Genomic DNA, 5351 nt, shown 5'->3' on the forward strand with positions numbered 1-5351 from the left:
ATTTTGAATTCAAATGGAGCTGCAGCAGTTTGGCTCAGTGAGGGCTGAACCAGCTGGTTTTGGCTGCTGGTGGTCACTGTTCTAGTTTCAGCTAGCAGCCAAAAACCTCTAGCCGAACGGGGCCATAATTAAGATGATCTTGTAATATCTCAGTAACTATTTGCTACTTTGCTCCTGTATCTTTCCACGAACCATGTTAGTGGTCAAGTGAGTAATATGACTTTTGTGGAACTACTTCAGATCACTACTTGTTTTTTATTATTCAGTTTGTTTTTGGTTGGAGGTCCTAATGTTCAACCCTCAATATTCTTTCAACCTGCAGCCTTGTGCACTTGGGGAGATTCCTTCTATCAGTGACTGAATTGGTGCTCCGGCTTTGGGTCCTCACAAGCTATGTTTTGGTATAATCAAACCTCCACCCCTCTCACTTTAGTTGAGTGTGCATGGGTGATAATTTTTTGGTTACTCTTGTATCTGTAGAAAATAATGCATATTTGGGTTATTTTAGAGACTGGAACACCTCAAGTAGTATGCTCCACTCCATTAATTTTTCTATATAAAATGGAGAACATGTTTGATCATAAGCCTAATGAGCTCTTATATCCTTTGGATGGAAAAGGGTGTATGCATGCTACACTCACTAAATGTATCTCTATAAAATATTCCATTTATTCCTTGGTTATGTACCTAATTATTTACAATCTTCCATGTACTGGTTATGTACCTGATTATTTACAATCTTCCATGTACTCCCTGGTTATGTCGCAGCTTATTTACATAAGCTTTATATTCTCTAGAAGTGTCATATAATTGAAGAAAAAACTCAAGACGCCCTACAAGTAACATGAAGAACGTTGTATTCCTCAAGAAGCCTATTTTAAACTGGGTCTTTTGTGTTTGTCCTTGTAAGATGCAACAGAAATGCTCATTTTGTTTGTCCAATAATAGTAAGTTGACGACCTCTCGGCCTCTCTGCCTCCGCTCACCTCTCCACCTCCGCCCACCTCTCCGCCTCCGCCCACCTCTCCGCCTCTCCGCCTCTGCTCTTCTCTGCTCCACTCATGAGGGGGACCATCACTGGAGCCATAGATCTGCGCGTGTTGGTTCAAGGTTGGAGCGATTGCAATCATTTTGAGGAGGTGGAGGGGAGCACATCCAGCGGTGTCTGCTGAGCAACGGTGAGGAACTAGCGGGGCATCGGTGTGGATTTCATAGGCGCCTAAGGTATTTCTCGTTTCCTTGTGGTGTGTTGAGAGGTGTGGTCGCGGTGGTCAGAACATTCCAGAAAGTTGAGTGTAGATTTGGTGCATCATTCATGAAGAATCGCAGGCTTACTCTAGCTTTTTCGCCATACTCGATTTCTCAACAGAGTTCTCAGAGGGCAGGCGTAAACAGTCAGATGGAGTTAGAGGTGGATTTGGAGGATTGGTTGAGTTTTGATTGTTTTCCACCTTTGAGTTCTAAGCAGAGATCTCCAAAAGTAGCATTTGGGTTACCTAAACATTCACAGTTGAGTGATTTGGATAGAGTTGAGCGCCTTCGTCATGGCAAGTTACCTCCAGTTACTATGGTGGATTCGAATTCGATTGCAATTGGGAACTTGCCAATCCATTTCTCATGGAGTAGTAAATCGGATACTACTTTGGGTGGTGGAGAGGTATAGAAGTCAATAGAGCAAATTGTTCAAGAGTTGCAGCCGAAAGTGATGTGCACAAAAGTGAGTTCGACGCCATTGTTGGGGTCTCAAGCTCAAAGAACCATTGACAGTGTTGTCCGGGTGAAGACAGGGGGCAAGACGATGCAACGGGCCAAGGCTGAGGAAAAGGAAAGTTTAGTTGGGCCGGCCCAGTTAGGCCCGTCTATTGATGACCTATTCGCTCATTCTTATACCCCTCTGCCCAGTCGAAGCCGCAGCTATAGCCATAGTCGCATTGTTAAGTCTGCCTCGCCTTGGGTCTGGGTTGCCTCTGCTAGGGTTTGGGATCTAGCCGCAAAGCATTTTCCGGTGAGTGTGAGGGACATCAAGAGATTTGGGGCTCAGGTGAAGTTTCTTCGCCATGTCCGTCCTAACACGATGGATGGGCGGTCATTCATTGAGGTCACCATGGATAAGAGGCAGCAAAGTCGAGAAGTTAGAGATGGAGATAGATTTAGAGATACTAAAGATGGGGAGAGATTTAGAGATGGGCATAGTAGCCGTGATGGATTTCAGGGATCCAGGCATGAAGGATGGGATTCCCAGGCTCAAGAGGGGTGGGATCTGCGATTTGCTCGAGATCAAGGGTACTAGGAGTCAAAGCAGGGTCGTTAGCAGTTTTGAAGTCAGGAGCAGTGGGAGGTCTAGAATCGCAAGAGGATGGGGGATCAAGCTGAGGAGCGAGATGTGCGTTAGATGACTGAAGAATATCTGCATCACAAGATTGAAGATCAGAGGAAGGGGTACAATGTTCAACAAAATTGGGGTTCAGGTGTAGGTTAGTCTTTAGGTCTTGCTATGAAATGTTTTAATTGCAATGATTATGGTCACCATCATTCTACCTGCATGAAACCACCATTCTATTATAGTTGTCGAGAGTCAGGTCATAAGTCCAATCAGTGTCCCTTGATGAAATCGAACAAGGGTTTGCGTCTTTGTGCGCATAGTATGCCTGGTCAGATCTTTTATGCTCTAGATTTACCTGAGCCTAAGACTGAAGCTAAACCTGAGACAGAGGGTCTGATTAGAGCTATTGTGTCGATTTTGGAAGAAAGGGGTACTAAGTTTAGAGTTAAGACTGAATTGCAATATCTGATGGATTCGAATTGGGATTGGGATGTCAAGCGCATCTCGGGAAGTGAATTTCTGGTGAACCTACCTTCCAAAGTGGCTTTGAATCTGCTAATCAAAATGAAAAAAAATCAAGTTTATCACGTCTGACATTGTGGCTGTGGTTGAGGTGTCAGATATGGATCCGGAGGTGCTTTAGGCTCTTCAGTCTGTGTGGGTTAGAGCTATTGGCATTCCAAAATTTGCTAGAACTGAGTTTGTTGTTATGGAGCTAGCTAGGTTGGTGGGTGACCTAGAGGAGGTGCATGTACCATCTCTACAATGGAAAGCGGTGTGGGTAAAGGTGTCATGTCGTAATCCTAACAAGATAGGTGGGACATCTGAAGTGTTTATTAACAAGAAGGGTAGGAAGATAACTTGGTATTTTTCAGACAAGCTCCAGAATTATCCCCCATCCAAGCCAGAAGATGATCCTAATGATGAAGAAGATGATGTTACTGATGAAGAAGATCTAGAATCACAGGACAAACATGGATGGCTTGAATTGGGCAAACCTACACCTAGTGATACTAGTCAGAAATATGGGTCTAGTTCTTCTAGTCATCAAAGGCAGGTTGCTATGGGTAGTTCTGAAAGTACTGGTCCACTTGTTGAAGAATTAGAGATGAATACTCAGGGACCTAATGATGATATAGATGATTATCAGAGGTTGATGACCAAATCTGACATTTTTCAGGATATGCATGATTTAGTTGCTAGTCTAAATCAGCAGGGTGATCTAGTACTTGAAAATGTGGTGTCATCTAATGGGGGTCAGACATCTCTTTTGGAAGAGGAATCATATGGGGTTTCCAAACTTCAGCCAGTTAAGAGTGCCCGGGTTAATTTCAATACCAGGCACAGTTCGAGAATTCAAGAGAAAAAAGGAGCAATTCAAGATAAACTGAAAGCTAGGACAGCTGATGCAAAAGGTACTAAATCCATTCCCTCACCTTCTTGTTCTACTGATACTTGCTCCTTAGATTCTATGGCTAGAATATGTGGTTTCTCATTGGGGCAAGATGAGGCTTCTAGAATTGCAAACATTTCTTTGATACAAGCTAAGGAAGTTGCTTTCATTGCTTTGCAAAAAACTAAGCAAAAGATTAAGTCAAGTTCTGTGATCCCAAATGATACAATTATTAGAGTTCCTTTGGAGACTGAGAGTTCTGTGGATTTGAGCCCCCAGGTGTTAGAGTTGATGGGGGTGGTGCTGATACAGTGAATAAATTATCTCATAGAGATCAAGGATGAAGATTCTGTATTGGAATATTAGAGGTCTGGGAAATTAAGGGAGGAGGAAGTTGCTTTTAGAATTAGTTAATAAACATTCTTTTGATTGCATCTGCTTACAGGAAACCATTAAGTCTTCTTTTAGAAATAGAAAGTTAGAGATGTTCGCTAGCCAGAAGGATATGTTTTGGTCCTGGTTGCCTTGTTTTAGACATTCAGGTGGTTTGCTCATGGGTGTGGATAAAGAGCTGGCTATAGTTACAGCTGAAGATGTGGGTAATTTTTACCAATGTTTCAATCTTACCATGAGATGGTTTTAGTGGGTGATTTTCAATGTATATGGCCCTGCTCATGATAATAGAAAGTTAGAGTTCTTGGAAGAGATTCAAGCTAAAGTTTAGTCGGTGGAATGCCCTATGATTTTGGGTGGAGATTTTAATTTGGTAAGAAGAATTGAGGAAAAATCTAATGGAAATGTGCATGTTCAGATGATGGATGCATTTAATGAAATGATCAATAATACAGCTCTCAAGGAACTTCAAAGGACTAGAAGTCATTTTACCTGGACAAACAGACAAAATCCTCCGATTATGTGTGTTCTAGATAGAGTTTTGGTGTCGAATGCTTGGGAAGATAAGTTTACTCTAACGTCGGTGGTAACTGGTCCGAGGCTAGGATCAGATCATAACCCTCTTATAGTGGATACGGGAGGCAATGCGCCAGGTCAGCAGTTTTATTTTAGATTTAGTGCTCATTGGCTCCAACAGGAGGGGTTCAGAGAATTGGTGAGAGATAAATGGCCTTCAAGATTTAAATATGATCCTTTAGATCATTGGCATGTGATTTCAAGTAAGTTGAGGAGAGCTATAAAAGGCTGGGGTCCGAATCTGGATAGCCAGAGAAGAAAACAAAAGGAAGAAATTATTAGAAGAATTGCCATATTGGATGATTGGAGTGAGGAAAGGGAACTGGCTCATTTGGAGTGGGAGGAAAGATATGCTTTGGATCAAACTTTTAACCAGATGCTATTAGAAGAAGAGTTACAATGGCAAAGAAGAGGTGGTGAGAAATGGCTGTTGGTTGGTGACTCAAATTCTAGCTACTTTCACAAATGTGCTAATGGCAGGAGAAGGAAAATGCATATTTCAATGCTGGAGGTGAATGGTCAAGAAGTGGTTGAGCTTGGCAGCCTTAGAGATCACATTACGGAGTACTATAAAAAATTGTTTGGGAGTGAAGAGGTGGCTGATATGCATTTGGACAGGGATCTTTGGCTGAGTTATCAGCAAATTCAGCAAGAAGAGAATGAGTT

At 42.4% G+C, this 5351-nt stretch overlaps 1 pseudogene; it reads left to right on the top strand.

Annotated features, from left to right (window-relative positions):
- Positions 1-1798: 1798 nt before the first annotated feature.
- LOC136488597 (uncharacterized) lies at positions 1799-4031 on the top strand (annotated as a pseudogene).
- Positions 4032-5351: the final 1320 nt, after the last annotated feature.

This window comes from Miscanthus floridulus, chromosome 10 (genome assembly GCF_019320115.1).
Source record: "Miscanthus floridulus cultivar M001 chromosome 10, ASM1932011v1, whole genome shotgun sequence".
NCBI classification, from domain to species: domain Eukaryota; kingdom Viridiplantae; phylum Streptophyta; class Magnoliopsida; order Poales; family Poaceae; genus Miscanthus; species Miscanthus floridulus.